This window comes from Echinops telfairi, unplaced genomic scaffold, assembly GCF_000313985.2.
Source record: "Echinops telfairi isolate 266 unplaced genomic scaffold, ASM31398v2 ScPeMD7_6;HRSCAF=24_0, whole genome shotgun sequence".
In the NCBI taxonomy this organism is placed as follows: Eukaryota; Metazoa; Chordata; class Mammalia; order Afrosoricida; family Tenrecidae; genus Echinops; species Echinops telfairi.
The window spans coordinates 13,963,439-13,974,697 of record NW_022103902.1 but is presented as its reverse complement, the minus strand read 5'-3'; the positions used below and the strand labels follow the sequence as shown (position 1 = coordinate 13,974,697).

The 11,259-nt window shown below is 50.7% G+C and overlaps 1 protein-coding gene across 5 annotated transcripts in view; it reads right to left on the bottom strand.

Annotated features, from left to right (window-relative positions):
• Window positions 1-11,259, bottom strand: part of BOC (BOC cell adhesion associated, oncogene regulated) — an 83,153-nt gene that overhangs the window by 66,681 nt on the left and 5,213 nt on the right. For 4 of the 5 annotated variants that reach the window (XM_030884437.2, XM_045286209.1, XM_004706485.2 and 1 more), the window contains exon 1: window positions 9,161-9,275. The gene's annotated coding sequence lies outside the window, so the exon portion shown is untranslated. Of the gene's footprint in view, window positions 1-9,160; window positions 9,276-11,259 lie in introns of those variants that run through there. The other variant, XM_045286208.1, reaches the window with a different exon arrangement.

Sequence of the window (11,259 nt, the reverse complement as noted above, 5' to 3'; positions counted from 1 at the left end):
ACCCCCCGCCCTGCACCTCCCAGGGGACAGATGTGAGTCGGGTGCCTTGGGTATGAAGGCTGGATTTGAAAAGGGAAACAGGTGCCACACTCAGACAGTTCAGTCCTTCACGAGCCTCTGTTTCTCTAGACAGTAATCACTGTCTCAGCCCTCAGACTCTGGAGTCAGCCCCACTAAGACGGGGGTGGGGTGGGGTGGGGAGTGGGGGGTGGGAGCAGAAGGTTCGTTGACCCCATACGTCACAAGAGCAGCAAGGACAGCTTGTCTGGAAGGAATGTCATTCCCTTGGGAGTTTAAAGGGCTCTGAAGACGCTGCCACGTCGCTGTGCGCACTATCACCAGGGTCAAACCTGGGGAAGGCACTTTGACTCTGCGCTCTCACCAGGGGAGGTCAAGCTACCGAATGGAGCAAAGCCCTGAACTCCTAGTGAAACTATGGCCCACCATGGCCTAGAAGGTGGGCTAGGAGAAGAAAGAAAACACTGGGAGGAGGGGGTATAGATTTGGAACTTCCACTGTCCAAAATGTAACCTTCCCAAGAGTCTGACAACTTGTCTCCTGAACTCTGACACTCCTGGCTGGTGGCGCTCAGAGTGATAAGATACCACCTGGCTTCGATTCTGTGTATTCCAAACAGGAAGCAATGGAAGTCATGGTCTAAAGGTAAGCCCTTGTTCTCCAGGGTAGAAGCTCTTTCTATCCATTTGACTCCTATTTTCATTGACTTTGCAACATTTCGGTTTGCTTCAATGGAGTAAACAGCTCAAAAGACACCCCTTATGCCCCACCCTGACTCTCATTCACGTGCAACTCCCCATTCCTTAAGTGTGTCCTAAGAGCCCTGGAGGTGAACTAGATTGTGTTAACTGCAAGGTTAGCAGTTCAAATCCACCAGCCGCTCCTCGGAGAAAGACAAGGTTTTCTGTGCTTGTAAAGAGTTCCAGTCTCAGAAACTCCCAGGTGCCGTCCTATCCTGCCCTATAGGGTCATTATGAGTCGGAATCAGCTGGACAGCAGTGAGATCTGTGGTCCAGAGTTGAAAGGAGGGGTGCCGAATCTCTGGTTTTAAAAACCCTCACTTCTACCTCTTCCCTGAAGAGCCTCGCTGCTCAGAGTGACTCGTGAGTGCTTGGAAGATGATGGGAACTCTAGTTTATGAGGCTGACCTGGGCAAGAAGTGCCTCTTGGCAAGGAAAATATTCTCAGTCCCTTTGCACCTAATTGGGCTTCCTCCCTAATGACCACAAAACAGGCCCCAAGCACTCAATCACTTCCAGGGCTCGACACAGACCCCGCTGGAACCGGGCAGGGCTGGAAACGGTGACTTCCCGGGGGCGGAGGGACCTGTGGCAGGCCACCGGATGTGGCGCGCAGGCATGCTGCCACCCGGGGGGAAGCACACTTCACCACAGCTCCCAGGCAAGTAAAACAAACTACTGAGGAGCAAGGCAAACAGCCCCATGTGCTCCTCCCGTCTTATATTTAGTACTGGGCTGGGAAGGTCGGCACAGCTGATACTGCCAGATGTGGAACCCAAACACAGGCCTCCGGGGACAGTTTTCCAGGCTGGCCTGTTCAGAGGAAGGCGACTAAGGGCCAGCTTGCCCCAGGGCTCCAGTCAGGGGGGACTCTGCTCACAGCCTCTGGCTTCCCGAGTGGAGGTGTGTCTGATGCCAGGTGGGAAAGACCATGCCTAAAATGGGAGGGGGTTGCTGAAGCCATTCCCCCAGTTCCCGAGGTGCTAAGGAAGGTGTCTGGGGATCTTTTTGCTTGTTTTTTCCTTCCTGCAACTTCTTGGATACGTTTTTCATTTGTGTTGTCCGCACAAGATCTGTTGGGCTCACTATCCCCACTTCCATTCCTCTTTATAGCTTCTAAAGCTAGAACCAAGTCAGAAATCGCTCTGATGAAATTTGACATCCTATCTATCCACCCCATCCCCAGCCTGGGGGGGGCATCCAATTGGGCTATATCGGAACTTCCGTGGCCTGTACCCTCTCCATCGGCAGAGACCATTGTGTCATTGGACCACCTAGCACAGACAGGGCCAGACTCTCATGTGTATGTGCACTTGAACTAGTCTCAGATCCATCCCAACTTCCCCCTGGGCCCTAGCAGGCTAGAGGTGCCCAACCGGATTCTACTCACTGCCATTGAGTCGACTGCAACTCCCAGTGACCTCAAGGGCAGGGTTTCTATGGGTTCCCGAGATGTAACTCTGGACAGGAGCAGAAAGCCTCATCTTGATCCTGTGGAGCGGCTGGTGGTTTCGACTGCTGACTGTCCAGCTGCATAAACAACTACACCACACGAGTTTCCAGTTCTACAGATTCAACTCAGGTAATTGTGCCAAAGGAGGAGAGCAGCAAAGTGGAGCCCCCAGATGCCCCTGGGAAATCACCACCAGACAATAAACTCTTAGACCTGGAAGAGTTTGGCTTCTCTGCCTTTCCTGACCTTGCCTCGTACACTGCCGGGCACAAAGCAGATAGACAGCAAATTCCTCTTGACCTGATGAATGGTGGTTCAGTAGAATGCTCACTTTCCACGTGGTTGACCTGGGTCTGGATTCCTGGCCAATGCACTCATGTACAGCCATGCCCCCTCTGTCGGTGGAGCCTCGCAGGGTGCTGTGATGCCAAGCAGGTTTCTGCGGTGCTTCCAAACGAAGATGGACTAGGAGGAACGGCCTGCCAATCTGCGTCTGAAAACCAGCCACTGAACATCCTACAGATCACCATGGTCGGACCCTCAACGAGTCCTGAGGTTGGCACAAGATTGGGAAGTGTTTTGTTCCTTTGGGCACAGGGTCCCCAGGCGCTGGTCAGCTGGATGGCAGCGACCACAACAAGCGATGAAGGAGGAAGGCACAGCTTACAGGTGGGAATCGGGCAGACTCAGGGATTTCCCAGAAGTCAGTTCCCTTGAGGAAGAGGGGAGGAAAGAATGAGGTCCTTTATGCCATGGCTCCGCACTTCCTGGCTTTCCTAAAACCAACTGAAAAAAAAAAAAAAAGACCTCACGACTGTGGAGTAAGTTCCAACTCAGAGCAACTTATTGAAACGAATAGGACAGCCCCATCTGGTTTCCAAACATGTAAAGCCTTATGGGGACAAATCACCTCATCTCTCTCTTATGAGGCTATAGGTAGGTTTGAACTATCCACCTTTTGGATAGCATTTCATCTTGCCACCATGACTTCTTTCTAAAACAGATGCTCTAATGTTACTAGAGTTCTCAGCACCTTTATCTCCCTCTACACATGTACTCTCAAATACATTTTTCTTATGCAGATCCATACATAGTTGACTTACTTTGTTTGAAATTCTTATTACACATCCCTTGAGATCCCGGTGAGCTCTGCAGAGTAGCAAAAAACAAAAACAAAACAACTTTTTTTTTCTGAGCAGCTACTATGTGCCAGATACTATATTCTAGGTCAGGGGTCCTCAAACTATGGCCCGTGGGCCACATGCGGCCTGCCGAGGACATTTATCTGGCCCACAGGGGGTGTTTTTGTTTTTGCCTGTCCTGCTTAGCAGCCTCCTCGTCCAGCGTGCATAGGAATTTGTTCATGGTTTTTTTTTAAACTATAGTCCGGCCCTCCAACGGTCTAAGGGACAGTGAACTGGCCCCGTTTAAAAAGTTTGAGGACCCCTGTTCTAGGCAGTGAGGAGATGGTCAGGAACAAAGCAAAGCCCCCAATTTGATACAGAGTTTTGGTTCCTTGACTGAAAGCAGACAGTGAACAAAGGAACAAGTCTATGTCAGGTGGTGGTAATGCTGAAGAAAAACAAATTAGGTGGAAGAGAGAGAGAATGATGGCGGAGTGCTCTTTGATTGAAGAGTGTCACTGGTGCCTACACCTCACTGCTAAGGTGAAAATTAAGTAGGGCTGGGGAAGAAGTGACAGAGGGAGCCATGCAGACAAGGACAGGGGGGCAGGGGGGGAGCCTTCAGGGCAGAGGGCAAAACCCCTGTGGAGGGAGACTGCTCAGCTAGTTGGAGGGGCAGCTAGGAAGCCAATACAGCAATGGCAAGGTGCAAGGGGATGCGAAGGGCGGTCTGAGCAGCAGGGTTCAGGATTGGTGGCATTGAGTTTTGTCGGAAATAGATGAGAAGCCATGAAAAGCCTTGAGCAGAGAGGTGACCTCGTCTGCTTTCTTGTTTCCGAAGCAGATTAACTTGCCCGCGGCGAGCAACGGGCTGCTGGAGCCTGGAGGAGGAGGGGGTGTCAGGAAGGGTGGAAGCAAGGGGCGATTGCAGTGTTCCAGGCAGACATGCTGGCGGGGGACGAGGGTGGTGCGCAGTTGTAGAATTCTAGATACAGGTAGAAGGCAGTGCCGGTAGGACTTGCCAGTGGAAAGTGGAGCCTGTGAGAAACACAGTCAAGGGTGATCCCCAGGTTTCTGGCATAACTGATATGATGGAAGAAGCCAAGTTAGGTAAGAAACCGAAGAACAGACTGGGTGGGAGGAACCTACCCAGCAACCGAGCCTGAAGATTGGCACATGACGGTGCATTGGGGCAGGGCCTCACCCCCGCTGTAGGCTTGCTCTTCCACTCCCCACTCTTCCTGTTGACCTTGAACCAGTGAGGTTTCCACCAGCACAGTCATCCACCTACTTAAATGTAGCAGCCGCCCAAGTCCACCAACAGGTTTTCTTGCGTGCTGCTTCCTGTGGCTCTCGTAAGAACAATAGTTGCCATCTACCTAATGCTTCCAATATGCTGTGTGTTATCTTGCATCCTCTTTGAAGCAACCATAAGAAACCCAGGCTTCAAAGTGTAGGTCACTTGCCCCAGGCCGGCTACCTAGCTAGGATGGAAGCCTGGGTCCTCCTGGTTCCCAAACTGTCCTTGACCGGGCTGATGCAGAATCTCAGAGCCGTCTTTCCCCCCAGCATGTGGCAATTTTTCCAATACATCCACAGAAGACACATTCCTGGTGTCCAGACACTTACCTCTGGCTAAGTTTCACAACATACCTTCTCTCTCTGAATTAAGATGCGGAGGCCTCCCACTTTGGTGCCCAGTCAGAACATCCTGACTCAGAAGTGTTCCCGGGTACCGTTTCATGGCAACCTCGTAGTACGCTGAGCAGGCAGACCCTTGCAGGGACAATGGCCCAGAATGTCCATGACTTGGTTACCCAACGAGTTGGCTACGTAATTAATTGTACCTTAAAGGTTTGGTGCTAGAATGTTCGCTTTCTGTAGAAGCAGCCTGGGTTCCACTGCAATCCCCACCCACCTGACCACAGAGATTCAGTGTTGTTGTGAAGCTGAACCGGTTCAGTGGAGCTTCTAGGCTAAGAGGAACTGGGAAGGAAGGCCCAGAGGTCTACTTCCCAAATAAGTCAAGGCAAAAACGAATTAACAAACCCGTGGATCACAATACTGATCATGAGGGTGGCCCGAAGCGGGAAATGCTTGGTTCTGTTGTGCATGGGGGTCGCGGGCCAGCTCAGAGACCGCTAATAACAATGATAAGGCCAAGTCTCTTGCGTCCTTCCCATCCCAGAATTCCGGCTTCCAGTATTTGTTTCAGGAAAGAAAAGAAACTAGAGCGCCGCATGTCCTTTCCAGTCAGATCTTCTCCTCTTCCCTAAGAGAGGGCTGTTTTGCAGGTCATTGCCTGTCGACTTTTTTTTTCAGCTGGCTGCCCTGACTGTATTTGCCCAGAAGGTACCAGCTCCCGTCAGTTAGCTGTCTATCAAAGCTGCCACTTCCTTCCCCAGGGTAATTTTTCTGTGCAAGTTGCCACTTCTCCAGACCAGGAAAAGTATCTGCTGGGCCAAACACTTTCTCTCCCTCAACCAGCCCACCACCTCCCTCAACCCCCAGTCCCGTGGGCTAGAAGACCTGCTTGATCAGACTTGGAGAGGGCCTGCGAGGAAATGGATTCAACTGGCAGCTACAGTGGAAGCAGGCATCAGATGATGTCCCAGAAAAAAAAAACAACAATCACAAGGTGAGAGACGTGTGCGATCAGACCCAAGATGGAAGCAGTTTTCCTGGCTGGCTGTGCAGAGCAATGGCTAGCTTGTTCCCTGATGCTGCTATGGACCCTTGGACCCATTGGAAACCATAAGGTCTCTGTTTTACATTCATGCCCCTGAGACAAGTCTCATCAAGTCCCCGCCCCCCACACCACCACCATCCCTTACACTTCATTGGTTGCAAAAGAAACAGTTCTCCAGCGAAGAGATTCTCCGTTGAGGAGAGAGATTATCTGGCTTCCCACCCTTGCAAAGCCTGGTTTGGGAGTCAGATCACAATGAAAGAGATCTTGGCTCTGCCCCTTACCAGCTGTGAGACCCAGAATATGTCACTACAATTATTTAAGCTTCAGTCCCCTTATCTGCCGAATAGGATAAGGATTTGCATCTTCACAAGACTGTTGGGGGTACTTGTAGGAGAATATCTGTGGTGCTTAGCACAGTAAAACAAAACAAAAACAACAACAAAACCCCAAAAATCCCGCTGCCAACATCAATTCTGACTCATAACGACACTCTATTGGGTTTCTAAAACAAAATCTTCCTGGGACCAGACAGCCTCATCTTTTCCCTTGGGAGTGCGGCTGGTGACTTTGAACTGCTGCCCTTGTGGTGAGCAGTGCGGCACTTAACCTGCTATACCACCAGGGCTCCCTGGTGCATGCTGGGAGTGCACGAACTGGCAGTTGTTATTATTAATTACTATTAGGCTCACATTAGCTGGGAGACAGAGCGGAGGCCAGGCAGGGCTGCCTTTCACGCCTCTGACTTCTAAGGCAGATGCCCTGCGGTGGGGTGAGAGGCGGGGCCCAAAGTTTGCTCCTGGCCAGTGAAGATAGTCGTTCAGCGTCCCTGTGATGAAGGGTGCCTGCCGCTCCTGTGTGCATCTCTTGGGAAGGAGAGTGGCTGCAGAGACCCAAGGCTTCCATGGTGCAATCAGAGGACCAGAAAGAAGCTCGCTCTGGCACCAGACCGCCTTTAGACAACCTGCTTGGTTCCTTTTACCCCCATGCACGACCTGTACAGGCCGTCTCTGTGACAAGGGGGCCGGTTGCCCTTAGGCCACCCACCTATAGAAAGCCACCTAGTTGTTCCCCCATGGGGAGGAGCGCTGAGCTCCCCAGCCCCTCCTCTCTCCCAGTGTCAAAGACCACCCAGGGAAACTTGCTGGCAAACTGCCACAGTCCAGAGGGGCTGAAGCCGAGGCCCAGCCAGTCAGCCGCACTGCAGCAGAAGGGCTCCAGGCTGGATGCCTCGGCCTGGGGGGCTTTCACCTGGAGCTGGCCCAGCCTTCACAGATGGCAGACCACCGAAGGTATCCACCGAGGGGCGCAGGTGATTGTGTTAAAGCCACGCAAATGGAAAGCTTCATTAAAATCGAATTCCTGGCTGGAATACAGCAGGCTCTTCTATGGCCACGACAAACCCCCCATTCATATTGACGGAGGGAAACAGCAGTGTATTTCCATGACTTTATGATGCGGACTTCCCGGCAGAAGAGGCACTCTGCCCACTGAGGGCACTAGGAAGCAAGCCCCCAACCCCACCCCGATGAGACACAGCCGGGTGAAAAAGAAAGCTACCATCACCTGGCTGTGGGGTGATAGTCATTAGACAGAAAGAGAACCAGGGTTGGGAGGGGGAATGATTTGTGAAATCCTTGAAGAGCAGCCTCTGCTTTCCAAGAAACCTATTAACCCTAGAACCCCCCATTTTCCTCTCCAATTAATTGTGACCCATCCCTAATAAACCTGTTGGGATGGCCAGGGTAGGTAAGTTCAGACTAGTACAGGCATTTGGCTAGGCCTCGTCTGGAGCAATATTGACAGGGCCAGGGAAAGTGGGGGAGGTCTCTCCTGAAGAGCGTTCACTTCCAGTCCAGGTAGCATCCCCCACGGTCCCACCTTTACTTGGGGCTCCACCCCAGATGGGATCGACATGTCCCCTCACGGGCACGCAGGGAATGATTTCAGAGACCACGCAGATCTATGGCCGGCAGGAGAACAAAGGGCAAGTGACATTGTACAGGAAAAAGCGGATTCAAGCACGCCGCTCTAGGGTGCTCTGCTAGATCTGCCGCCGATGAGGAAGCAAGGCGGAGGTCACGGATGTTCCGTTTCCCCTTCCAAAAGCCATTCAGGACCTGCATGTGGAAATGTGTCCTAGGCCCAGATAACTGTTCCCATTTACGATCCGCTTGGAGAAGAAGGGACAGTCATTCCTTTGCCCTCATTTCCGCTGCCCGTTTGGGCTACTGTTCCTTCAACTGGACCCAGATTAGGCACTTTCCCGTGACGCATCCCAGGGCTCGCAGATGCCTTCCTGGACATCTTCTCTGGCAATTGAAAGAGGCTGACTGTGCATTATTGGCTATCGTCTTTCGGCAACAATTTCCTCTTACTGCCCAATATTCGCCTGTCCCAAACATCAAAGAGCGTCTTTGAACGGAAGGCCAAATTCACCATTAGGAAAAGAGAACATTCTTTCCCAACTTCGTTTCAGAAGATGGAAAGAAGCAGAACCCCTTTGATTTGTAAGAGGTAAACACTGCCCGGTACATCAGACCACAAGGCATTATCTTTAATACCGCTGACAGAGACATAAACACAGGCTTTCCTCACCCAAACCTAAGCAAGGACTTTTCCACAACAGGCGTAGGCTGCAAAGCCTGTAGTAGATGGTTTGTGGCCAACAGGCCTGCCAGAGCTGGCCCGGGGTGAGGGGCAGTCACATGGCCATCCTGTGAGAGGGAGGCCACCACAGGCTGGGGCTGAGCATTTACCAACGGCTGTCACATTGCTCTGGCTCAGGGAGAGCCCCACGTGTGCCAGAGGACTGTTGCAGAGGGCTTTCAATGACTTGTGGGGCTTTTTTTAAAAAAATAGCCTACCGGGCTTTTGGTGTGACGGGCCTCTGGGTGAACTTGAACTTCCAACCTTTCAGCGAGTAGCCAAACTACTCACTTCCATCGAGCCGAACCCCCAGGATGTTAACTCTTGGCACCAGCCAGGGACCCGAAGAGACCAACTTGAATTTTAGCCTCTATGCCACTCACATCATATTCTTCCAATACTAGAGCAGGAGAAACGCTCGCTTCAAGGGGAGGCATGACACGGGAGCAATGGTTGACCTGAGGCACCTGGACGTGGGACAGCTCACCTGCTGCTTCTACTTCATAGCTGCTACCCTCAGACGGTATGGATGTTGACAAGGCTTCATGCGTCATAGGTTCCAGGACGTTGGTTCTAGGATGGAGGGAAAAGGCAAGTCTTTCTGAGACGCCTGTGGAACAACAAAATAAACAAACAGTTCTGAAGTGTTTGCTTTAAAAAAAAATCATTTTATTGGGGGCTCTTATCACAGTCCATCCATCCATCCATTGTGTCAAGACATTTGTACATTTGTTGCCATCATCATTCTCAAAACATTTGCTTTCTACTTGAGCCCCTGGCATCAGGTCCTCATTTTTTCTCCTCCCTCCACGTTACCCTCTCCCTCATTAACCCTTGATAATCTATAAATTATTGTTTTGTCATATCTTACATTGTCCGACATCTCCCTTCACCCACTTTTCTGTGTGCATCCCCCAGGGAGGAGGTTATAGGTAGATCCTTGTAATCGGTTCCCCCTTTACACCCCACCTTCCCTCCACCCTCCCAGTATCACCACTCTCACCACTGGTCCTGAAGGGATCATCTGTCCTAGATTCCCTGTGTTCCAGTTCCTATCTGTATCAGTGAACATCCTCTGGTCTAGCCATATTTGTAAGGTAGAATTGGGATCATGATAGTGGGGGTGGGGAGGAAGCATTTAAGAACCAGAGGAAAGTTGTCTGTTTCATCGTTGCTCCACTGCACCCTGACTGGCTCGTCTCCTCCCCACGACCCTTCTGTAAGGGGGTGTCCAGTTGCCTACAGATGGGTCTTGGATCCCCAATCTACACTCCCTGGCATTCACAACGATTTGATTTTTTTTGTTCTTTGATGCCTGATCCCGGTGACACCTCGTGATCGCACAGGCTGCTGTGATTCTTCCATGTAGGCTTTGCTGCTTCTGAGCTAGATGGCCGCTTGTTTACCTTCAAGCCTTTAAGACCCCAGATGCCATATCTTTTGATAGCCAGGCACCATCAGCTTTCTTCACCACGTTTGCTTATGTACCCATTTCATTTGTCTTCAGCGATCATGTCGGGAAGGTAAGCAGCATGGTTTAATCGAACAAACCATGATTTGCATTGAGGGAGTACTTGAGTGGAGGCCCAATGTCCATTTGTTACCTTAATACTAAACCTATAAATATATACACAGAGATCTATTTCCCCATTGTCATGTATAAATATATTTACATGTGTACATGGCTGTATTTAGACCTCTATAAATGCCCTTTACCTCCTAGTTCTTTCTTGTATTTCCTTTTACTTTCCTCTTGTCCAACTGCCATGCTCAGTCTTCATTTGTGTTTCAGTAATTCCTCTTGGTTACATTACCCTTGATCACGCCCTACCAGGCCTCCTACACCCTCCTTTCCACTGATTTTGATCACTTGTTGTTTCCTTGTCCCTGCATTTATTAACACCACTTCCTTTCCCCCACCTCCTCCTTTCCCCTGTCCCCCCCTCCCCAAACATCGGTCCTATTGTTTTCTCTTCCAGATTGTTCATCCAGCCTATAATATTTAGACAGACCTGCGGAGATAATAACATGCACAAAAACAAGACAGAGCAAAACAAAGCAACAAAAGAAAACAAAACAACAACAACAACAAAAAACAATGACAAAGAAATGCCTGTAGTTAGTTCAAGGACTGTTTGTTGGCCTTTAGGAGTGTTTTCTGGTTGAATCTGATGGGTCACCATGCCCTATCCCCAAAGTCTACTTTTGGTATTCCCTGGGGACTTCGTTATTCTGTTCCCCTTGCTGTTCTACCTTAGTGTTTTGCCTCAGTGTGGTGGGGTCAGATCGGGCGCAATTCCCACACTGTCTCCAGTGTTGTCCCCTGTAGGGCTATGGGTAAGGTGACCAGACACCCTGCTTTTGGCAGGACAGTCCCTATTTTTGGAAAGAATGCACGACAAGCTAGGGAACGGTCAATTTAGTCCATATAGACCAAATTTTGAATCAAGAACCCCCACCCACCCCCTGTCAATGGTGTCCCGCTTTAAATCTGGTCACCTTAGCTATGGGTCAGTGAGGGATATCGTGTCTCATAGTGGGGCCGGCCATATTGTCTTCTCTATGAATTGGCTGCTCAGAGCAGGG